The following is a 26,659-nucleotide window of genomic DNA, read 5'->3' as shown; positions in this document are numbered from 1 at the left end:
GTCGCAAGGTCCTTTTTTCCATCAGGATCTCAAATCCTTAAATTTAAAGGTATGGAGATTGAACGCTTGATTCTTAGTCAAAGAGGTTTCTCTGACTCTGTGATTAATACTATGTTACAGGCTCGTAAATCTGTATCCAGAGAGATATATTATAGAGTCTGGAAGACTTATATTTCTTGGTGTCTTTCTCATCATTTTTCTTGGCATTCTTTTAGAATTCCAAGAATTTTACAGTTTCTTCAGGATGGTTTAGATAAAGGTTTGTCCGCAAGTTCCTTGAAAGGACAAATCTCTGCTCTTTCTGTTCTTTTTCACAGAAAGATTGCTAATCTTCCTGATATTCATTGTTTTGTACAAGCTTTGGTTCTAGGGGCTCTTCAAGCTCCTCCGTTTGAACCTATGCTTTCATTGGACATTAAATTACTTTCTTGGAAAGTTTTGTTCCTTTTGGCAATCTCTTCTGTCAGAAGAGTTTCTGAATTATCTGCTCTTTCTTGTGAGTCTCCTTTTCTGATTTTTCATCAGGATAAGGCAGTGTTGCGAACTTCTTTTGAATTTTTACCTAAAGTTGTGAATTCCAACAACATTAGTAGAGAAATTGTGGTTCCTTCATTATGTCCTAATCCTAAGAATTCTAAGGAGAAATCGTTACATTCTTTGGATGTTGTTAGAGCTTTGAAATATTATGTTGAAGCTACTAAGTCTTTCCGAAAGACTTCTAGTTTATTTGTTATCTTTTCCAGTTCTAGAAAAGGCCAGAAAGCTTCTGCCATTTCTTTGGCATCTTGGTTGAAATCTTTAATTCATCTTGCCTATGTTGAGTCGGGTAAAACTCCACCTCAAAGGATTACAGCTCATTCTACTAGGTCAGTTTCTACTTCCTGGGCGTTTAGGAATGAAGATTCGATTGATCAGATTTGCAAAGCAGCAACTTGGTCCTCTTTGCATACTTTTACTAAATTCTACCATTTTGATGTATTTTCTTCTTCTGAAGCAGTTTTTGGTAGAAAAGTACTTCAGGCAGCGGTTTCAGTTTGAATCTTCTGCTTATGTTTTTCATTAAACTTTATTTTGGGTGTGGATTATTTTCAGCAGGAATTGGCTGTCTTTATTTTATCCCTCCCTCTCTAGTGACTCTTGCGTGGAAAGATCCACATCTTGGGTAATCATTATCCCATACGTCACTAGCTCATGGACTCTTGCTAATTACATGAAAGAAAACATAATTTATGTAAGAACTTACCTGATAAATTCATTTCTTTCATATTAGCAAGAGTCCATGAGGCCCACCCTTTTTTTGTGGTGGTTATGATTTTTGTATAAAGCACAATTATTCCAATTCCTTATTTTATATGCTTTCGCACTTTTTTATCACCCCACTTCTTGGCTATTCGTTAAACTGAATTGTGGGTGTGGTGAGGGGTGTATTTATAGGCATTTTGAGGTTTGGGAAACTTTGCCCCTCCTGGTAGGAATGTATATCCCATACGTCACTAGCTCATGGACTCTTGCTAATATGAAAGAAATGAATTTATCAGGTAAGTTCTTACATAAATTATGTTTTATACCTCATTGAAACCAATTAACCATTTTAGGGCCACACAAGTAATACTAGCTACGTAAAGAAAATCAAAAAAGACAAAAATAAAGCTTACACACAATCACATCTTAATGCGCTGCTGCACATATAAAATATCATCACTATTATTATGATAAAATATTTTATTTATATCCTTACATTTTATGTCAGAAATGAAATGATGTAACTAGACAGATACAGATGTTTTTTGTCTTATATATACAAATCTAGGTTGTTTTTAGACTTATACTGAGATACTGATGGAATAATAAATATTGTAATTTGCAATGCAAATCATATTTACATGTATCTCTTGCTGTTACCTGGGGAACACATGAAAATAATGTCAAACACTGACCTTTTCGACCATATGCCAGTAACAACTTTCTGTGTTCTTTGTGTTTAAAGGGGCAGTAAACTTGCAAACTAATGTTACATAATTCTGCATAGTGCAGAATTATATAATATTAGCTTACCGGCAGATGTATACATTAAAGTATTGCAGAACTTTTTTATGTCAAAGTTTATTTTACCAGAACGCTGCTCCTTGCTCTACTGAGCGGGTCTGGTTTTTATACAGCGCATCGCGGCAACACTGTCAAGTCACAGTGTGCCCGGTCGCGCCATTAAAATGAATGTAGCTTGCTCCCGCTACCAGAGCGGGAGCAAGCTACATTCATTTTAATGGCGCGACCGAGCACACTGTTACTAGACAGTGTTGCTGCGATACACCGTGTAAAAACCAGACCCACTCTGTAGAGCAAGGAGCGACGTTCTGGTAAAATTAACTTTTACTTACATTTTTTCTGTAATACTTTAATGTATACATCTGCCGGTAAGCTAATGTTATATAATTCTGCACTATGTGTAGAATTATATAACATTAGTTTGGAAATGTACTGCCCCTTTAATCCTTCCAGGCCCATTGTTATGACACTCTTCCATATGATTCAGAGTAATTTATTTCAGCTGAACAATGTGAGGCTATCTCTTATATATATCCAAAAATTCAGAAGATTATTATCAGTGGCCACCCAAAATACAATTTAGGTTAATAGAATGGAAGGCAAATTATCTAATATGAATCCATTTCATGAAACTTGCATGCTGCTAACATTTGACTTGATTTAATGACCTTTGTTAATTTGAAGTATATAACTTTTATTATTTTTTGAGTTATTTCATTCAAATTAGCATTTGTTTTGCAGCAGCCCACAGTGCAAGTTGTGCAGTTATATTGCCACATGGCATATTCAGTAGAGTGCTATTTCTCCAGCATATTATCAATCTAGCTGTAGTGCAGGTGTCTGCCAACAGGGGGAGCCTACTCCAATGTTCGCTTCTCCATACTACTAAGGACCAGATTCTCAAACACTTTACAGCCTGAAGAAAAAATATAGTGCAAACTTCACTGGGACAGAACTCACTTCATTCTCTAAAAATACAAATTAAACTGAAATGTTTTCAGCACAGTTTAGATTTAATTTGCCTCTAGTTTAGTATACATTACATTTCAAAACACAATCAGAATTTGCTAAATCACAATCCTAAATACAATGCTGTATGCAAAACACCTCCTTTGGTTTATTTCATACTCTAATAGATGTTAACAAACTGATTAGGAACTTGAGTTTAAGGAAATATTTTTCTGACTTATAGTGGGAACAGAAGATAAGAGGTCCAGACTAACCAAATATCTAATTCCACTCTATCTTTTCTTGAAATTTGTGACTTAGCAACCTTGGACGAATTGTTCCAAGAGGGTGCTACCCCAGAAGGAAGAGAAAGTAATCAGAGGTGAAGACTCCAAGAGTATAAAAGCCCATCTAGATTTGACCCTATTCAGGATAGAGGCACAATTCTGGAAACTTTTCAGAAATGAATAGAAAGGGATTTAATTGAACTAGCGAGTCGGATTAGAAACAACAATAGGGGAAATTTGACAACCAAAGAGAGACAGACCTTAGACAACTTAAGTAAGGATAGGAATATCACCATACATGCCACCAATGAAGTGGGCTCTGAAGTGGTTATGGACCGGACATGGTTAATTATTGAAGCATTAAGAGAATTGAATGATTAAAATCAATATGTGATCCAACATGGAAATATCAAAGAGAAATAAGACATCTGATTGATGAAGGAAAGGAGCTTGGCTTTTTGAGCCAAAATACTACTGATTATTTCCTAGTTTAAACCCTGTAATATCAATTTTTAACCATCTACCAAAAGTGCACAAATCTTTGGTAGAGGTTACTAGAAGGTCAATTGTAAGTGGAATTGGTTAATTAATAGAGCACCTTTCTCAAAGGTTGGATTGGGTGCTCCAAACAATGTTAAAAACCTGTACAGCCAGCTTCAAGATATGAAAGATCTTTTAAATCTGTTGGTATTTTTTTAAATGGAAGGTACACTCAATACAGCAAGAAAAATGACTAGAGGCAGTAAGGTTATCTCTGCAAAAATCATATGATTTGAATCAAGAATTTTGTAGATTTGGGAGTTACACACTTCTTACTAACACACAACTACATCCTGTTTGAGGAAAGGTTCTATCTCCAGATGTGTGGGACAGCAATGGGGGCTCCCTCTTATGTCAAACTTTATGGGGAGGTGGGAGCTGTCCCACATCTATGGGGATGGGAATCCCTACAGACAATACATAGCCCTGTACAGATGTTATATTGATTATCTTGTCTTTGTATGGACAGAGGGGGAACACCTAACACGGGAATTAGTAAATTGGCTAAATCAGAACAAATAAGGGATCAGTTTTACTTATTGTTTTGATAAGACAAGTATTGATTTTTTAGATGTAAGGTTGGCTGGTACAATTGAGGGTCCTGTGAATACTACCATCTATTAAAAGAAAACAATCTCAGGCTACACATGCAAAAAAATGCCATTAAAGAAAGGTGTTCAACTTAATAGCAAAAGGGCAGTTTGTTCACTTAAGGTGAGATTGCACAAAGATGCAAGATTTTCTTAGCCACGCGAGTAATCTGGCTAATCACCCAGAATAGAGAGGATACCGTAAATCAATGGTCTGGACAGTACAGCAAAAAGTTCAGAGTTTGAAAAGGAAGGAGATGTGAGTTACTTAAACAATCAAAGAAAAGTTCTGTGTAGGAATAGGTTTTGTAACGAATTATAGCGAACAATATAAGTCAATATGCAAACTAATTTGTAAACATCTCCCAATTTTAAAAGCAGTTGATGGTCTAACAGAAACAATAAAAGAGGGTGCAGATTTTCGTACAGAAATGCAAAAACAGTTTACCCAACAAAGTTACCTCCTATGTACCCACCCAAAAGTTATTTGGTCATTTGCAAATGATTATATAGATGCAACATACAAGGCATGTGAATATTTGGCATCTGAAGATTACTTTGCAAGTGAGGCAACAGGAAGAGTATTTGAACATAAAGAATGTTTAAGCTGAATATCTACATATGCGATGTATTTGTTAACATGTATTGAATGTCATATTCACTATGTAGGGCTCACAACCTGAGAGATAAGAACTCGAATAAGAGAACATCTTACTAATATAAAGGCTGGAACCCTAACAACACCACTCATTTAATATTTTACACAGAGACATATGAAAAGAGCAAATACAATAAGATGGACAATTATTCAGAAGGGGAGAACATCAGAGAGAGGAGAAGATAGAGAGTGTACTCTGGCAAAAAAAAGAGGTCTTTTGGAATGTAAAATTGCAGACAAGAGCGACTAATTCCCTCAATTCAGAGTATGATCTAATCAATTTTTGGCAATAATCTACAGGGAGTGCAGAATTATTAGGCAAGTTGTATTTTTGAGGATTAATTTTATTATTTAACAACAACCATGTTCTCAATGAACCCAAAAAACTCATTAATATCAAAGCTGAATAGTTTTGGAAGTAGTTTTTAGTTTGTTTTTAGTTATAGCTATTTTAGGGGGATATCTGTGTGTGCAGGTGACTATTACTGTGCATAATTATTAGGCAACTTAACAAAAAACAAATATATACCCATTTCAATTATTTATTTTTACCAGTGAAACCAATATAACATCTCAACATTCACAAATATACATTTCTGACATTAAAAAACAAAACAAAAACAAATCAGTGACCAATATAGCCACCTTTCTTTGCAAGGACACTCAAAAGCCTGCCATCCATGGATGCTGTCAGTGTTTTGATCTGTTCACCATCAACATTGCGTGCAGCAGCAACCACAGCCTCCCAGACACTGTTCAGAGAGGTGTACTGTTTTCCCTCCTTGTAAATCTCACATTTGATGATGGACCACAGGTTCTCAATGGGGTTCAGATCAGGTGAACAAGGAGGCCATGTCATTAGATTTTCTTCTTTTATACCCTTTCTTGCCAGCCACGCTGTGGAGTACTTGGACGCGTGTGATGGAGCATTGTCCTGCATGAAAATCATATTTTTCTTGAAGGATGCAGACTTCTTCCTGTACCACTGCTTGAAGAAGGTGTCTTCCAGAAACTGGCAGTAGGACTGGGAGTTGAGCTTGACTCCATCCTCAACCCGAAAAGGCCCCACAAGCTCATCTTTGATGATACCATCCCAAACCAGTACTCCACCTCCACCTTGCTGGCGTCTGAGTCGGACTGGAGCTCTCTGCCCTTTACCAATCCAGCCACGGGCCCATCCATCTGGCCCATCAAGACTCACTCTCATTTCATCAGTCCATAAAACCTTAGAAAAATCAGTCTTGAGATATTTCTTGGCCCAGTCTTGACGTTTCAGCTTGTGTGTCTTGTTCAGTGGTGGTCCTCTTTCAGCCTTTCTTACCTTGGCCATGTCTCTGAGTATTGCACACCTTGTGCTTTTGGTCACTCCAGTGATGTTGCAGCTCTGAAATATGGCCAAACTGGTGGCAAGTGGCATCTTGGCAGCTGCACGCTTGACTTTTCTCAGTTCATGGGCAGTTATCTTGCGCCTTGGTTTTTCCACACGCTTCTTGCGACCCTTTTGACTATTTTGAATGAAACGCTTGATTGTTCGATGATCACGCTTCAGAAGCTTTGCAATTTTAAGAGTGCTGCATCCCTCTGCAAGATATCTCACTATTTTTGACTTTTCTGAGCCTGTCAAGTCCTTCTTTTGACCCATTTTGCCAAAGGAAAGGAAGTTGCCTAATAATTATGCACACCTGATATAGGGTGTTGATGTCATTAGACCACACCCCTTCTCATTACAGAGATGCACATCACCTAATATGCTTAATTAGTAGTAGGCTTTCGAGCCTATACAGCTTGGAGTAAGACAACATGCATAAAGAGGATGATGTGGTCAAAATACTCATTTGCCTAATAATTCTGCACACAGTGTATTCTTGGCATGTGTTAAAAAGTTGTACTATGGGTCTGAAATGTTGTTAAGTGCTTTACTTCCCAATAAAATAATATAAGTGGAAATGAGATGGTAACAACTGAAATGGAATTGCAATATGTGATATGGAAAGTAATTTACAATTATATAAGAGTTAGAGAGTTTATATATAATTCAGTAGGAATTATAAGAGTCTGTGGAAACTTAATATTTATAGTCACGGACCCTGATGTGGTTACCAGTAATTTAGAGTTTTAATATAAAAATATATATAATCTAATATAAAAATATAGAATATGTTGTGAAATATTACTTTGTTTAAACAGGCACTTCTCTAGCCCTTACAATAAAGGTAACATAATGGTCCTTTCGCTCAAACAACTCAGGGTATTGGAATATGTTTTTATAATGCATACTGTGTAAAGTAACTCAGATATATATTGTATATAAATATTGTATAAATAGAGAAGAATACTCTGTGAATAAGGAGGAGGTAGCGGTAAGTGTCATTGTTTTTAACCCCTTCAGCTAATATGATGTAGATCTATGTCATGCGGTACGCAGCCCATCGTGCAGCATGACATAGATCTACGTCGCAGCTGCAGAAAGCTCCAGCAGTCTCGGCTGTCATATGGTGCTCCATTACCATATGAAGACAGATGCCAGATCATTACAGACATTGACAATGTAACCAGCAATTGCTTGTGCCGGCGGGAGGTGTGGAAGGAAAGGCGGGACGTGGGTGTGTGGCACAGAGGTGGAGGGAGTGGGAGGGGCCATATACTACAAATTTTTTTGAAGGGAGAGGGAGGGATGGGACCTAGCTACACAACCAAAAAGGGGAATTGGAAGTAGGGGGGCACCCTCACTATATATCGTGGGGATATACAGAAAAAATTATAAATAAGTAAATAAAATAAATAATAAAAAACATATAAACTGGGTACTGGCAGTGAGCTGCCAGTACTTAAAGGGACAGTTAACTCAAAAATGTTCTCCCCTTTAATTTGTTCCCAATGATCTACTTTACCTGCTGGAGTGTATTAAATTGTTTACAAGTAGCTCCTTTACCCTTATATTGGCATTTGAAATAGTTGATTTAGCATGTGGTATCCCCACGTATGCTGAAAGTTTGCGGCCGCAGGTCCAAGCTTTTAAATAAGCTTTGTAAACACAGCCAGCAGAAGAAATTACACTGCCAGTGGGATATAGCAGAGATAAGGTAATAAAATGTTAATTTTCTATTGTTCTCTCCAAGTATTGGTAATTGGTTTATGGACAGATATAAGATAAAGAAGCAGGTATATGAACACAATGTGATACAGTAATGAGATCTGATTATACCCACAAGCTCAACCCATTTTATTAGTTTGTGGCTTCAAAACACAAATTCAGAGCTTTAATATACACAAATAATACTGAAAAAGCTAATTTTCATACATTTTATACTCTGCAGTTGGTAAAAAAAAAGCAATTGTAAACACATTAAGGGAAAACATTGTTACAGTATACTATAAGCATATACTAATATATTTATTTGTTGTATGAATATATACACATATTAACGCATACATATATATGTCTATAAGCATATACTAATATATTTATGTGTTTGTATGACTAAATACACATATTAACACATAAATATATATGTATATAAGCATATACTAATATATTTATGTGCTTGTATGAATATATACACATATTAACAAATAAATATATATGTCTATAAGCATATACTAATATATTTATGTGTTTGTATGTATATATACACATATTAACAAATAAATATATATGTCTATAAGCATATACTAATATATTTATGTGTTCGTATGAATATATACACATATTAACAAATAAATATATATGTCTATAAGCATATACTAATATATACTAAAACAAGGTTTAATTTGCAACGCGTTTCTCAGTCTAAACAAGACCGTTTCATCAGGCAAACGGTCTTGTTTAGACTGAGAAACGCGTTGCAAATTAAACCTTGTTTTAAACCACCACCCGGCTATTTCTTGGTCTCTTTGTCTTGCTGAAAAAGACACTTTTTCCTGAACGTGTACGCTGATATTGTCAGCTTTGTGAAACAATTCTGATTGTGAGCAGAGCAGTGGAGAATATATCTGTCTTCAGGGCTCTCTATCTGGCCGCCGGTCTAAGGGAATCACCAGTGCCGTCTTCTAACCTTGCAGACTTTGCTGTTCTCCTGGGTGAGACCTCCAGCGTGCTGACTGCTGGTTATTAACGTCAGCCTGCCTGTTTGCACTTTATTGATTTAAGGTGTCACCTCTTTTGTGAGTAGTACATCGCACATTTCTTTCACAATTCTTTGTGTATAAACGTTTTACACTATGTTGGCGCCCCTTGTTTATGCTTTATCCTAGACACCTGACCCACCACACCGTGGATACAAGTGGAGCACGCCAAGTATCTAAGCAATAGAACTTTTATATCCTTTATTCCAGATTTGGACATTTGTTTTGAATGGACACTGACACGAACTATTACATTGTTTTATTTTCATTACACATTGTATTATTTTATTTTTGATTGATTCCATTTATCTTTAGCACTATCTATATATTTATTTGCCTTGATATCACTACACTGTATGACTTAATGCTTATAGATTGATTTTTTTCAGTTATTGTTAGCACTATAATGATTTAGTACAGTTTTGCTCTTAGATTTATTAACAGGCTATACCAATTACTTCAAGTTTAATAGCGCATCCTCTCAGTTCTTCCCTTTAGGAATAACTTTACAATTCAATATATATATATATATATATATATATATATATATATATATATATATATATATATATATAAAAAAGCATATACTAATATATTTATGTGTTTGTATAAATATATACACATATTAACAAATAAATATATATGTATATAAGCATATACTAATATATTTATGTGTTTGTATGTATATATACACATATTAACACATAAATATATATGTCTATAAGCATATACTAATATATTTATGTGTTTATATGAAAATATACACATATTAACACATAAATATATATGTATATAAGCATATACTAATATATTTATGTATTTGTATGAATATATACACATATTAACAAATAAATATATATGTATATACTTATATATTTATGTGTTTGTATGTATATATACACATATTAACACATAAATATATATGTCTGTAAGCATATACTAATATATTTATGTGTTTGTATGAATATATACACATATTAACACATAAATATATATGTATATAAGCATATACATATATATTTACTGGGAACACACAGTTCCCATAGACCGCAATGCAAATGCGCTTTTCAGTGCCATTTTTTTTTTTAACACCCCATGGCCGCCGATTTTAGCCCCCAAAAATTGCTAAGTGCACCCCTGCCATTAAAGGGGTTGCTACATTCCTTTTCCACTCTCTGTATTTAATGTTGAATTAAGCTAAATAATATTCACCTAGATTACAATTTTTGCGTTGAGGCTTTTAATGCTGAAAAAAATGGCAATTTCAGCGTAAAAGCAGTAACGCACTATTGGAAGTCATGTCGGTATAGCTATACAGCAAGCATTTTAGCCTGTAACGCAATGTCAATCAGTGGCGTCACTAATGTTGGTGTCACCCGGTGCGGTAAGTTATGGTGTCACCCCCCCACCCCAGTAATGTTTTTTTCTTTACTGCAAGAAGAGGATTTAATAGAAAAGACAAACCTCCAATAGACAGAAAGCAGACACACACAAGCACAAAAACACAGGCACACACACATACAAACACTCAGACACACACACACACACTCAAACACACATAAAAACACACTCAGATGCACACACAAACACTCGGAAATACACTCAGACACACACACAAAAACACTCAGACACACACAAAAACACACAGGCACACACACAAACACTTAGACACACATACAAAAACACTCAGACACACACAAAAACACTCTGACACACACACAAACACTCAGACACACACAAAAACACACAGGCACACACACAAACACTTAGACACACATACAAAAACACTCAGACACACACAAAAACACTCTGACACACACACACAAAAACACTCAGACACACACAAAAACACACAGGCACACACACAAACACTTAGACACACACACAAAAACACTCAGACACACACAAAAACACTCTGACACACACACACAAAAACACTCAGAGACACACACACACACACACAAAAACACTCAGACACACACAAAAACACTCAGGCACACACACAAAAACACTCAGACACACACACACACAAACACTCAGACACACACACAAAAACACTCAGACACACACTCAAAAACTCACACACCCACACATACAAAATATGTAAACTGCACCGCATTAATTATAAAGCTCATGCCTAGAGCTGCTCCCTGGCTCAGCAGAGCATCAAATAAAAGATAAACAGTGAAGTTCCATCTATTTCTAGAGGCAGCCTAGTAAATTGGGTATCAGCCCCTAAAGGTACATTTAAATGTAACAAACCACTGTGTGCAATGTGCCCTTTTGTTAAAAGAGGGGATCTCTTTTTTAACTACAATGGGACCGAGAGTTTCAACATGAAACATAGATGTAACTGCCAAACAACCTACACAGTATATTTGCTTTCCTGTAAGTGTAACCATATTTATATTGGTCGCACAAAAAGAAAAACATCTAAGAGATTCAGTGAACACTTATATAATATTAAAATAAATTTGGATAAACATAGTGTATCTGTACATTTTACTAATGTACATGGTAGTGATACTAGGGGCTTAAATATACAAATAATAAATTGGGTCCCACCGGGCACCACTAAAAGGTTACTTCATCTAAGGAGAAAAGAAACTGAGTGGATATATAGACTTAAAAGCCTTACACCCCTCGGTTTGAATATTGATCTGGATGTTCAAGCGTTTCTTTAATAACATTGGTTTTTAGGTGGAAAAGAGTTTTTATGTATCTATTTAATGTTAGTTCCCTAATTAATTATTCAACTATTATGAATTATTTAAATATATGGAGTATTGAGTATTATCAATTCACTTTGTTTTATGAATTTTTTCTTGTTCTTGTATTTTTAGCCTTATTGTAAATTTTTTATTATGTGCATATATGTATATAATATGACCGCTTAATTTGTAGTTGTAAACATGTATGTATATATTAATATCTATCATTTTTTAGACATATATGTGTTTTATAAATTTTATGTATTTATTAATTGGTTATCAATTGTTTAGGGTTTTTTAATGTGTAATTAGAAATATTCATGTTTTTAATCTTTTTTTCTTGTGTCAGCTCTGTCTGTTAAACTCACCTTTTAATTTGCATGTGATGTCTCCGTGGACCAATCGGAACCATGCTATTAGGTTTATAAGGACTGACAATACTACAGCCTACTACTCTTGAAAAAGCCGGGGTGTCACCGGCGAAACGCGTTGAGGTATTGTGGCTGTTCTGTGCATCCGTAGACATAGACGCAAGGCGGTTTGAGGACGTATCCTATTGGTGGAAAGATCACTCTCTTTGCCGGGAATTGTTTGAATATCTTCAATCGGATGCCTTGGATCTCCCGCTGCCTTTGGTCTTGGTGAAGCTGTATTTATGATATTGTACACTGCTGTTTTATATTTTATCTCTAGTAAGTACATTACTAGCGTTTGCTGTTTCGAATAAAGTACTCCTACCTTGAATCGGATGTGCGCTCTCTTTTTCCTCTTTGCTGCAAAAGATAAACAGTGCACTCTAAAAATAAATCACTAAAGAAAAGGTTTAGGCATGCAAACTATGAAAATTCTGCTCTCTGACTCTGTTCCATGCCAGTGCACAGCCCCGGGTCGTGTGTCTACCGCTTCTTATGGGCAATCACCTCTGCACTCTGCCCACCCCCAGACCCCGCACACCTTCCCCTCCTACCTCTTCAGTGTGCACTTAGTGTACCGTAACTGTACCGGTCTTGGACAGTTTCAGACAGTCATGCAGTCAGGTGCCAGGCATCCCCCTCACAATTTCCCAGTTCCCGTTTAGAGAGACAGTACAGTAGTGAGTGACTCCACTGCTCCACACGTCACTGAGCAGTGAGCACAGATAGGCAGGCAGGTTTAGGCAAGCAGCGCAACTTCGCATACCCCACGGCATGCCCACAACATCCATAGTGATATTGGGCAGGGGAGTACAAACGAGCAAAAGCAGCTGGGAAAACTATTTGTTGATATTGCATCGCGGGCTCAAGGGGCAAAAAAATTAAGTGTGTCTACAACTTCCCCAGTCCAACTAATGTTCACAACTGCTGGCCCCTCTAATAAAAAAATCTATGCATCTCTACATTGTATTTCTTTGAATTTCAATAAAAATTAAAAAAAAAAAAAATTGTTGGTGGTGTCACCCCCTGGAGGGTGTTACCCGGGTGCGGTCCGCACCCCCCGCACCCACCTAGTGACGCCACTGACGTCAATCCCGCACTCAAAAAAATTACATTTTTGCGTGGGATTTCCATAGCACCAGTATTACAGGTTGTGTGGTGAGGCTAAAAAGCTTGCGTTACAGCCTATAACGACATGATCCATACCGCCATCTGAGACCAGTACAGTAGTTATGGATTTAGTGTAACAAAAATGTTTCACAAAACTCATAACTAAACTGTTACAAAGTATACTAACACACATAAACTACCTATTAACCTCTAAACCACCACCCTCCCGCATCGCAAACACTATATTAAACCTATTAACCCCTAATCTGCCACCCACATTGCAACTATTCAATAAAGTTATTAACCCCTAATCTGCCGCCCACCCACATCGCCCACACTTTAAATATATCAACCGCTAATCCGCTGCTCTCCGACATCGCCACTCATTAAAGTTATTAACCCCTAAAGCTCTGGCCTCCTACATCTCCGCCATTAAATAAACCTATTAACCCCTAAACCGCCAGCCCCCTCGTCTCAAAACACTAAATCAATCTATTAACCCCTAAACCTAACTCCCCCCTAACTTTAAATTAAAATTACAACATAACTCTATTTAAATAAATAAAAACTTACCTTTGAAATAAATATAAACCTAACATTAAACTATAAATTAACCTAACCTAACATAACTACGAAAAAAATAAAAAAATCTAAATTACAACTAAAAAACCCCAAATCCTATCAAATTAAGATAACAAAAAATAAACAAAATTATCAAAAATAAAAACAATTGCACCAAATCTAATAGCCCTATAAAAATAAAAAAGCCCCCCAAAATAAAAACGCCCCTAGACTACAATAAACTACCAATAGCCTTTAAAAGGGCCTTTTGTAGGGCATTGCCCTAAAGAAATCAGCTCTTTTACCTGTAAAAAAAAAAACAAAGTCCCCCCAACAGTAAAACCCACCACCCAACCAACCCCCCAAAATAAAAAAACCTTTTTTAGATATTTTAATTGGTAGTATTTTTTTATTTTAATAGATTAGTTATGTTAGGTTAATTTATAGTTTAATGTTAGGTTTATATTTATATCACAGGTAAGTATTTATTTATTTAAATAGAGTTTTATTGTAATTTTAATTTAAAGTTAGGGGGGGTGTTAGGTTTAGGGGTTAATAGTTTATTTAGTGTATTGCAATGTGGGGGGCCGGTGGTTCAGGGGTTAATAGGTTTATTTAGTGGTGGAGATGTGGGAGGCCGGAGGTTTTGGGGTTAATAACTTTATTTAGTGGCGGCTATGTTGGGGTGCGGGGGAATAGGGGTTAATAACTTTATTATAGTGGCGGCGATGTCGGGGAGCGGCAGATTAGGGGTTAATAACTTTATTTAGGTGTCGCACAAGGAGGCTTTTCAGTAACACGTAATGGAAGCGCTATGGAGGGTGAAATAACGCAACTTTTGTTGCATTCATTTCGCACCCTGTTTAACGCAAAACTTGTAATCTAGGTGATTGTCATTTACAGGGGAGTGTACTTGAGCATTTTCCTTCCAATTTCCCTAGGGACAGAGAATGTGCTGGTAAAGTTATATATATTTTTTCCTTTTTATTTTAATCTGTTAGCTTTGTGTAATTTTTTATAAATACAGTGTGACTACTTTTTCATGATAAATATTCCTTTATTAAAGGGACATAAAACCCAAACATTTTCTTTCATTATTCTGATAGAGAATACAATTTTTAACAACTTTGTAATTTACTTCTATTATCTAATTTGTTTAATTCTCTTGGTATCAGTTGTCAAAGGAGCAGCAATGCACTACTGGTTTCTAACTGAACACCTGGGTGAGCCAATGGCAATCGGTATATAAATGCAGTCACCAATCAGCAGCTAGAAGCTAAGTTATTTGCTGCTCCTGAGCTTACCTAGATAAACCTTTTAGCAAAAATTGGAAAGTTGTTTAAAATTGTATTCTCTATCTGAATCATGAATGAAAAATGTTGGGTTTCATGTCTCTTTAAGCTTTGCCTTTGTCTAATATCTGAACCATATTACTGAAGAGACAATTATAACATTCGGCTAGATTACGAGTTGTGCGTTAGGCTGAAAAAGCAGCGTTAAGAGGTCGTAACGCTGCTTTTTTACGCCCGCTGGTATTACGAGTCTTGCAGGTTTAGGGGCACCGCACACTTCTTTGGCCTTACCGCAAAGTGACTTACGTAAACTTCGTAAAGTCTTTTTTCTATGGGACTTCCATAGCGCTGATATTACGAGCCTGTCCTGGGAGGCCAAAAAGTGAGCGGTACACCCTAACCTGTCAAGAGTCCTGCCGCATTTAAAAGTCAGTAGTTAAGAGTTATATGGTACAACGTCGTAGCATAAAACTCATAACTAAAGTGCTAAAAAGTACACTAACACCCATAAACTACCTATTAACCCCTAAACCGAGGCCCACCCGCATCACAAACACTAAAATAAAATTATTAACCCCTAATCTACCGCTCCGGACACCGCTGCCACCTACATTATATTTATGAACCCCTAATCTGCTGCCCCAACATCGCCGACACCTACATTATATTTATTAACCCCTAATCTGCTGCTCCCAATGTCGCCGCCACCTACCTACACTTATTAACCCCTAATCTGCCACCCCCAACGTCGCCGCCACTATAATAAACATATTAACCCCTAAACCACCGCACTCCCGCCTTGCAAACATTAGTTAAATATTGTTAACCCCTAATCTGCCATCCCTAACATCAACGCCACCTAACTACATTTATTAACCCCTAATCTGCCGCCCCTAACGTCGCCGTCACTATATTAACGTTATTAACCCCTAAATCTAAGTCTAACCCTAATACCCCCTAATTTAAATATAATTTAAATAAGTCTAAATAAAATTCCTATCATTAACTAAATGATTCCTATTTAAAACTAAATACTTACCTATAAAATAAACCCTAAGCTAACTACAATATAACTAATAGTTACATTGTATCTAGCTTAGGGTTCATTTTTATTTTACAGGCAAGTTTGTATTTATTTTAACTAGGTAGAATAGTTACTAAATAGTTATTAACTATTTAATAACTACCTAGCTAAAATAAATACAAAAGTACCTGTAAAATAAAACCTAACCTAAGTTTCACTAACACCTAACACTACACTATAATTAAATAAATTAACTAAATTAAATACAATTAAATCAATTAAATTAAATTAGCTAAAGTACAAAAACAAACACTAAATTTCAGAAAATAATAAACAAATTACATGATATTTAAACTAATTACACCTAATCTAATAGCCCTGTCAAAATAAAAAAGCCCCCCCCCAAAATAAAAAAAACCCTAGCCTAAACTAAACTACCAATAGCCCTTAAAATGGCCTTTTGCATGGCATTGCCCCAAAGTAATCAGCTCTTTTACCTGAAAAAAAAAATACAAACAACCCCCCCAACAGTAAAACCCACCACCCACACAACCAACCCCCCAAATAAAAAACTAACTAAAAAATCATAAGCTCCCCATTGCCCTGAAAAGGGCATTTGGAAGGGCATTGCCCTTAAAAGGGCAGTTAGCTCTTTTGCGGCCCAAAGCCCTAATCTTAAAATAAAACCCACCCAATACACCCTTAAAAAAACCTAATACTAACCCCCTGAAGATCGACTTACCGGGAGAAGTCTTCATTTTTTTTCAGGTAAAAGAGCTGATTACTTTGGGGCAATGCCCTGCAAAAGGCCCTTTTAAGGGCTATTGGTAGTTTAGTTTAGGCTAGGGTTTTTTTTATTTTGGGGGGGCTTTATTTATTTTAATAGGACTATAAGATTAGGTGTAATTAGTTTAAATATCTGTAATTTGTTTATTATTTTCTGTAATTTAGTGGGTTTTTTTTTTGCACTTTAGCTAATTTAATTTAATTTAGGTAATTGTATTTAATTTAGTTAATTTATTTAATTATAGTGTAGTGTTAGATGTTATTGTAATTTAGGTTAGGTTTTACAGGTAAATTTGTATTTATTTTACATACAAAGAGAGAAGCGCTCTACCAGGAACGAACAACAGCTCAGTGGCTTGTTCTATGGCGATTTACCACCCGGAAGCAGCCTCTTTTAGACCAGTGTGCTTTTCACAGAAGAAAACTTTCCTGAAGTATATCAGTCTGATCCTGCCAAGTAAGGTCAGTCCAGCCCCGAAATACCAGGCAATTCTCCTCTGAACAAGGAACATGACAACCCCAGATGATCGTTTCGGCCTCCTATGGGCCTCGTCAGTGAGGTGCAGCCACATTCCTCTAAGCACACTGGGCAAGGAGTCCATGTCTGGTTTCCCCCATCACCCATAGGGAGACTTCCCCAGGGTCATAATAATTTGCATACAAAGAGAGAAGCGCTCTACCAGGAACGAACAACAGCTCAGTGGCTTGTTCTATTGCGATTTACCACCCGGAAGCAGCCTCTTTTAGACCAGTGTGCTTTTCAGAGAAGAAAACTTTCCTGAAGTATATCAGTCTGATCCTTCCAAGTAAGGTCAGTCCAGCCCCGAAATACCAGGCAATTCTCCTCTGAACAAGGAACATGACAACCCCAGACGATCGTTTCGGCCTCCTATGGGCCTCGTCAGTGAGGTGCAGCCACATTCCTCTAAGCACACTGGGCAAGGAGTCCATGTCTGGTTTCCCCCATCACCCATAGGGAGACTTCCCCAGGGTCATAATAATTTGCATACAAAGAGAGAAGCGCTCTACCAGGAACGAACAACAGCTCAGTGGCTTGTTCTATGGCGATTTACCACCCGGAAGCAGCCTCTTTTAGACCAGTGTGCTTTTCACTTGTATTTATTTTAGCTAGGTAGTTATTAAATAGTTAATAACTATTTAATAACTATTCTACCTAGTTAAAATAAATACAAACTTGCCTGTAAAATAAAAATAACCCCTAAGCTAGATACAATGTAACTATTAGTTATATTCGTTATATTGTAGCTAGCTTAGGGTTTATTTTATAGGTATTTAGTTTTAAATAATTTAGCGAATGATAGTAATTTTATTTAGATTTATTTAAATTATATTTAAGTTAGGGGGTGTTAGGGTTAGACTTAGTCTAGATCAGTGCTTTCCAAACTGTGTGTCGGGACACACTAGTGTGTAGGTGTGTCCCTGGTTCAGCACAATTTTTTTTAAATTTTATTTTTTTTATTTCTGACTTTCCGCCTGCCTGCTACGCATATCACATGGTTGACATGTGATTGATACCTAGGGGGTCACAGATCATCTTAACCTATTGGCGCAGCTCAGTGGGAATTGAAACGATTCCCATTGGCGGCTTTGGCGGCACATTGGCAGCTGACTGCAAGTGTAGTCTCCTCAATTGGCTCGTGGCTGCATGTGTAGTCAGTGAGTGGGACAGCAGTGTGTTTTCACTGTGGGCAGTAGTCAATCGGACTCACCAAGCTCTGAGGGCGGCAGCTTAAACGCTGAGCTGAAGTCAGAAGTCAGTGGGGTTTTTTTGCAGCTAGCTCCCAGTAGTGCATTGCTGTTTCTGCTCTTGATATATGGATAGGAAGGGGAACCTTAAAAATGCAAGTGTCTAATATTCCACCAAATATTCAGAAACTGTGTTCATCCCATCAACCTCATACATCCCATTAAAATAGTAAGTAGTTATTGGTGTTATTTATTCTTGCACATACATACTGTTACTTGTAAATACATTTCGTTATTATATCATTTATGTATGTGTCCGTATCTCTTAAAACAAGTTAGTTTAACCTCCTGTGTGCTACTACAACTGAATTACTGTGTCGCGAAATGATGTAGGTCTAAAACTTGTGTCACCAACATGAAAAGTTTGGAAAGCTCTGGTTTAGAGGTTAATAACTTTAATATAGTGACAGCGACGTTGGGGGCGGCAGATTAGGGGTTAATAAATAGTATGTAGGTGCCGGTGATGTTGGGGGCAGCAGATTAGGGGTTAATACATATAATGTAGGTGGCTGCAGTGTCCGGAGCGACAGATTAGGGGTTAATAATTATAATGTAGGTGTCGGCGATGTCGGGGGCGGCAGATTAGGATTAATAAGTGTAAGATTAGGGGTGTTTAGACTCGGGGTTCATGTTAGGGTGTTAGGTGTAGACATAACTTTTATTTCCCCATAGGAATCAATGGGGCTGCGTTAAGGAGTTTTACGCTGCTTTTTTGCAGGTGTTAGACTTTTTTTCAGCCTGCTCTCCCCATTGATTCCTATGGGGAAATCGTGCACAAGCAAGTACGACCAGCTCACCGCTGACTTAAGCAGCGCTGGTATTGGAGTGCGGTAATGAGCAAAATTTTGCTCAACGCTCACTTCTTGTCTTTTAACAACGGGTTTCTGAAAACTCGTAATACCAGCGCTGCAGGTAAGTGAGCGGTGAGGGAAAACTGCTCGTTAGCACCACACAGCCTCTAACGCAAAACTCATAATCTAGGTGATTGTTTCTAGTTGATTTTTGCCAAACTGATTTTTTTAATTTTAAGTCTATTTTTCTAGGTTTTCCATAGAATTTCCCTTTTTATTAATCCTAAGTGTTGGCAGCAGATATAGTTTTGGTGCATGACATATGTATTTTCTCTGCCTATCTTGGGTTTCATAGCTCGGGCCAAATGTGGTGGTACAATGGCTAGAGTGGAAGGGGACTCCCCTGAAACATACGGAGGCAGAGAGTACAGGTCAGCCAGAACAGCTGGAATTATCTGGCTAAAATATCTCACTGCACAGCCCCTGTGCTCTCTGCAAAACTTTAGCAGCCTTCATAAAAGTTGGTGGAGCCAGTGGCAGCAGTGGGACTCACCTCCACCTATAGCATGGTATTTATTTCTGGGGCTTATGGGCACTCATGGGAGCACTGACAATACTTCAACTTTTGATATACTGCAGGATATCAGTGCACTATCTTCTCCTCTCTCTCTCTCTCTCTCTCTCTCTCTCTCTCTCTCTCTCTCTCTCTCTATATATATATATATATATATATATATATATATATATAGAGAGAGAGAGAGAGATTGATACAGGTATACCTCACTTTACAGCTCTTCACTTACAGATGTAATTATTGTGAAATTGCAAGAAAAGTGACTGGCACCATTTTGTTATGCTTAGTTCACTCTGTTTACAGCATTACAGTGCAATCTGTGTCTCAGTGCTATAGTCTGCAAATTTTACTACAGTCATTGTCACTATTTTACAGGTACAGCATTTATTAAATACTAATTGAATACTGTGCTGTGCGAGTGTTAAACTAAACGTAGCACTATTGCACCCCTAATATATGTTAGTTCAAACATGTTTTCAAGTTTTTAAAGTGAAAAGAAAGCTAAAACTGCCTTGTTTCACTTTAAGGTGGTTTTTACTGTATGAGCGGGGTATACCTGTATATATATATATATATATATATATATATATATATATATATATATATATATATATATATATATATATATATATATATATAGTATATGTGTGTGTGTGTATCTACCTAAAGTCATATGTGCAGTAGCACATGTATATTATCTGTCTATGCTACATGCCCGTGTGCTGCGCTCTCTCTCCAACCAAGTGGCAAGGCTGTCACTTATTTCACCATTGAATTTTAAAGCAATTTTCAATAAAGTATATTTTTATGGAGTGTGGTACCATTTTCTTTCTTCTTGAAATATGCTACATGCATACTTAAATAATAAAGGGTATAGATGGCCATAATCATTATTCAGTACATGTCCTATTTCAGTGTATAGAAGAGTGGCATAATTATACAGTACAGTGTGTTCAATCTCAGTACTCACTATCAGTGTATAGGCACCCATAGTCATCACACAGTGCAGCCTGTCTTGTTTTTTTTAGTGTATGAAACTTCAACATCATTATATAGTGCAGCATATATGTTGTCAGTGTATAGGATGAGTTATACAGTGCAGCATTCTTATTAGTGTATATATGCCCTGCATTATCCTAAAGTGCAGAGTGCTGTGTTTATTAGTGTATAAATATTAATCATCATGATTATTCAGTGAGACTTGTCCAAAATAAGTGTGAATAGCACTAGTCACCTGACCAAAACTTGTCATTACTCCACTGCAAGTTAGTGTTATCTATTGTAGAGCTTGAACAAAGTATACTTATGGGAATATTTACCAAGATGCACTCTCAGCTGCTTAACACACAGCTATAACATTTTCTTAAGAAGCAGTAATGGTAGGGTATATCATTTCATTTTGTGTGTGTGTGTGTGTGTGTGTGTGTGTGTGTGTGTGTGTGTGGGGGGGGGTTCAAAATGTGTCTTCGCCTGTGTAGCTGAGGAAGTGAGTTCAATTAAAATTCAATTACATGGGATGTATAACAATATAAATTAATATGTTAAAAATAATTAAAAAATCTGACCTCTCTCAGCATTAAAGACACAGAAATGATATTTCTCTTCATCTTGAATTACATTTGTATACAGGTTGGGTATACCCTAACAAGCATCACAATGCTTTCCGGGAGTACAGCATTTTTGTCCTGCAAATTTATAAAAAAGCATCAGAACATTACAGTATTTATTACATTGTTGCCAAACATCTATAGAATATTTTGATACAAAAGGAAAATATAATTGCCTTTGATTATAAACAAATTATCTTCCATTGGCTAAAAAATAGATACAAACAGAAGTAGTAAGTAATGAAAATATAAACTTATTATTTTTGTGTTGAAAGTGTGGTCTCTGGGGATTGTGCTGGAGTGGTTTTGGGAGAGTAGATCCTTGAATGCTTGGAGGTCCTAGAGATGTAGAGGATTAATTTGCAGCACCATTACAATATTATAAGTCCTGTGGGGGAATGTGAAGTTAGAGTTAATAGGGAATGATTTTGAAAGGGTTAATACTCTGGTGGTGTGGTGTATAAGGGTTAATAACTCTAGGGCCAGCGTGGTTACAGTGTATTGAAGTGGGTAAAAACTGTTAGAGTTATTACATTTACACCAACACATACTGAATTTCATTTGCTGCGTCTCAAACCAAATTGCTGCATTTTTGTTTCTCAGGCTTTGTTATGAAGCTCTAACACTCACAAATCCTTTATTTTGTTACCTATATGTAGATACAAATATGGAATATATTTTGTATATAGGTGATTGTAGATAAATACATGCAATTAATAACATGGTGCAATTTTAGTCTGTTCTGTATGCCACCGTAGCATACTCCAGAGCCATCAAAATGACTCTTTCATGTAAATCATTTTATATGAAGCCTATAATGTTCAATATATAATCTAAATATCAGTTGCATCCCTGTTATTGATTCCTCTGTAATTGTTCTTCCATGAAATATTGACATGAACCACAGGGGGCACTGTTGGATAATAAAGTTTGAAAATGACAGCTTTATAAGATAAACAGAAAGTATTCACATAACTTCTATTAAACACACTATCTAAAGCATATTCACAGTGGTGTCTGAAATCATAATAAAGTGCAAACAAATATGTGGGGGGGTTTGTAAAAAAATAAATAATGTTATTTGCAGTATTTTTGATCATTATGTAATGGTACACTATACTATTATAATGTAATACCTGCTTTTAATTCCTTTGGATGGAATTTAGAATATGAAGTTGGTGGTTATGATAAACTGAAATTTGAAGCAAATTATTGAGGCAAGTATAGAGGTTATTGTTTGCCCTCCCTCTAGTTATGAGTGCTGCCATGTTGAAATTTCATGGCATTCTATTGCTGACTTGTGCAGCAAATCTCCTATAGATACCTGAAGTAAAATCTAGGTTCCAAAATGGCGAAACCCATAAATAGAGGGAGGTGCATAAAATGTATTTAGTATTAAATGTCCCTTTAAAATGCAAACTTTAAGTTCTCATTCAAAGATTTAAAAGCCAGGAAATTCTGACCTAAACTGTTTGTTTCCTAGCAAATGCAATTTATGATATCATCAGAGACATCACAAATGGCAGAATAACATCATAACTAACATCCACCTAGATTATGAGTTATGCGTTAGGAGGGGTGAGGTGCTAATGAGCAGTTTTCCCTCACCGCTCACTTGCAGACAGCGCTGGTATTACGGGATTTTACAAACCCGGCGTTAGCCGCAGAAAAGTGAGCGGAGAGCATAATTTAGCTCCACATCTCACCTCAATACCAGCGCTGCTTACGTTAGTGGTGAGCAGGTAAAACGTGCTCGTGCACGATTTCCCCATAAGAATCAATGGGGGAGAGCCGGCTTAAAAAAACCCTAACACCTGCAAAAAAGCAGCGTTCAGCTCCTAACGCAGCCCCATTGATTCCTATGGGGAAACACATTTATGTCTACACCTAACACCCTAACATGAACCCCTAATCTTACACTTATTAACCCCTAATCCACCGCCCCCAACATCGCCGACACCTACATTATATTATTAACCCCTAATCTGCCGCTCCGGACACCGCCGCCACCTACATGATACTTTTTAACCCCTAATCTGCTTCCCCCAACATCGCCGACACCTACATTATATTTATTAAACCCTAATCTGCCGCCCCCAATGTCGCCGCCACCTACCTACACTTATTAACCCCTAATCTGCCGCCCCCAATGTCACCACCACTATAATAAAGTTCTTAACCCCTAAACCTAAGTCTAACCCTAACACCCCCTAACTTAAATATAATTTAAATAAATCTAAATAAAATTACTACAATTAACTAAATTATTCATGTTTAAAACTAAATACTTACCTGTAAAATAAACCCTAAGCTAGCTACAATATAACTAATAGTTACATTGTAGCTAGCTTAGGGTTTATTTTTATTTTACAGGCAACTTTGTATTTATTTTAACTAGGTAGAATAGTTATTAAATAGTTATTAACTATTTAATAGCTACCTAGTTAAAATAAAGTCAAATTTACCTGTAAAATAAATCCTAACCTAAGTTACAATTACACCTAACACTACACTATAATTAAATTATTTCCCTAAACTAACTACAATTAAATACAATTATCTAAAGTACGAAAAAAACAAACACTAAATTACAGAAAATAATAAAATAATTACAAGTTTTTTAAACTAATTACACCTAATCTAATCCCCCTAATAAAATAAAAAAGCCCCCCAAAATAATAAAAAGCCCTACCCTACACTAAATTACAAATAGCCCTTAAAAGGGCCTTTCGCGGGGCATTGCCCCAAAGTAATCAGCTCTTCTACCTGTAAAACAAAGTACAATACCCCCCCAACATTAAAACCCACAACCCACACACCCAACCCTATTCTAAAACCCACCCAATACCCCCTTAATAAAACCTAACACTAACCCCTTGAAGATCACCCTACCTTGAGAAGTCTTCACCCAACCAGGCTGAAGTCCTCAATGAAGCCGGGCGAAGTGGTCCTCGAGACGGGCAGAAGTCTTCATCCAAGCCGGGAAGAAGAGGTCCTCCAAACGGGCAGAAGTCTTCATCCAGGCGGCATCTTCTATCTTCATCCATCCGGCGCGGAGCGGCTCCATCTTCAAGACATCCGACGCGGAGCATCCTCTTCAAACGAAGTCCAACTGAAGAATGAAGGTTCCTTTAAATGACGTCATCCAAGATGGCGTCCCTTTAATTCCGATTGGCTGATAGAATTCTATCAGCCAATCGGAATTAAGGTAGAAAAAATCCTATTGGCTGATGCAATCAGCCAATAAGATTGAGCTTGCATTCTATTGGCTGATCCAATCAGCCAATAGAATGCAGCTCAATCCTATTGGTTGATTGGATCAGCCAATAGGATTGAACTTCAATCTTATTGGCTGATTGAATCAACCAATAGGATTTTTTCTACCTTAATTCCAATTGGGTGATAGAATTCTATCAGCCAATCGGAATTTAAGGGACGCTATCTTGGATAATCCCTTTATTATCCGTTTGCATAATGAACACGGTTATATTACTATACTTTTTAGATCTGTCATTACCTTGTATCTAAGCCTTTGCAGGCTGCCCCCTTATTTCATTTCTTTTGACAGACATGCATTTTAGCCAACCAGTGCTGACTCCTAGGAGATAGAGAGAGAGAGAGAGAGAGAGATAGAGAGAGAGATTATGTTTGAAACTTATCGTCATACACCGGGCGTTTTCCTTTCCTGCTGAATTGGGCTGGAGTTTGTTTGATGCAGGTACTTAGCATCAGATGAGCAGGCTGTTTTTGAGAGAAGCTGTTACTGGTCTGAATACACAGCATACTACAGTAGATATGGATCATCAGTTTTGCTGCTGAAAAAAGGAAGCATTTTAGCCTGTATAACTACCGCACTGGCAAACTGGGGGAAAAAATTCAAGGTGGACCTGCATAGTTCCCGGGGGACCAGTGATCATCTGGACTCTGGGGAGCTAAGTGTGTTCCGTTTATTGTTTGAGGCAGTGTATGCTACACCCTGTAGCTGGAAGGTAGGAGACCTGAACAGGACAGGCTTCATGTGAGATAACACAACACATCCTAGGCAGCTATTTGGTGAAAATTTCCATTAACATTCTAAAATTGCAGACAAACAGTATTTCTCCATTTTTTGCTTGCCACTGAAATTCTTAACTGTCATGTTTTACTGTGTTTTGAGCATATTTAATAATCTACATACATTTTTTATATATATATTTTATATATATATATATATATATATATATATATATATATATATATATATATATATATATCAGGGTGCATACTATTTTAGCACACTATGCCTTTTCACAGAGAAAAATTATCCTGCAGCATATCAGTCTGACCCTGCCCAATGACAGTCCAGTGCCGAAATACCAGGCAATTCTTCTCTGAATAAGAGAAACAACAACACCAGACGATCGTTTCAGCTTTCTGTGGGCCTCGTCAGTGAGGTGCAGTTGCATATCTATAAGGGCATGTGTGCAAGGAGTCCACGTCTGGTTTCCCCCATTACTCTTAGGGAGACCTAAGAGCAATTTGCATAAATCTAAAATGAGAGAGAGACGCACTCAGCTGAGACAGAACAAGAGCTAGAATAACATCCATGCCTGTTCATTTTCAGTGCCACTCAGGGTGCATACTCTTTTAGCACACTATGCCTGTTCACAGAGAAAAAAATATCCTGTAGCATATTAGTCTGACCCTGCCCAATGACAGTCCAGCACCAAAATACCAGGCAATTCTTCTCTGAACAAGAGAAACAAAAACCCCAGACGATCGTTTCGGCCTTCTTTGGGCCTTGTCAGTGAGATGCAGTTGCATCTCTCTAAGGGCATGTGTGCAAGGAG

Source organism: Bombina bombina, chromosome 5, assembly GCF_027579735.1.
Source record: "Bombina bombina isolate aBomBom1 chromosome 5, aBomBom1.pri, whole genome shotgun sequence".
Taxonomy (NCBI): Eukaryota; Metazoa; Chordata; class Amphibia; order Anura; family Bombinatoridae; genus Bombina; species Bombina bombina.
The sequence above is the reverse complement of the archived record's forward strand: the minus strand, read 5'-3'. Positions refer to the sequence as shown.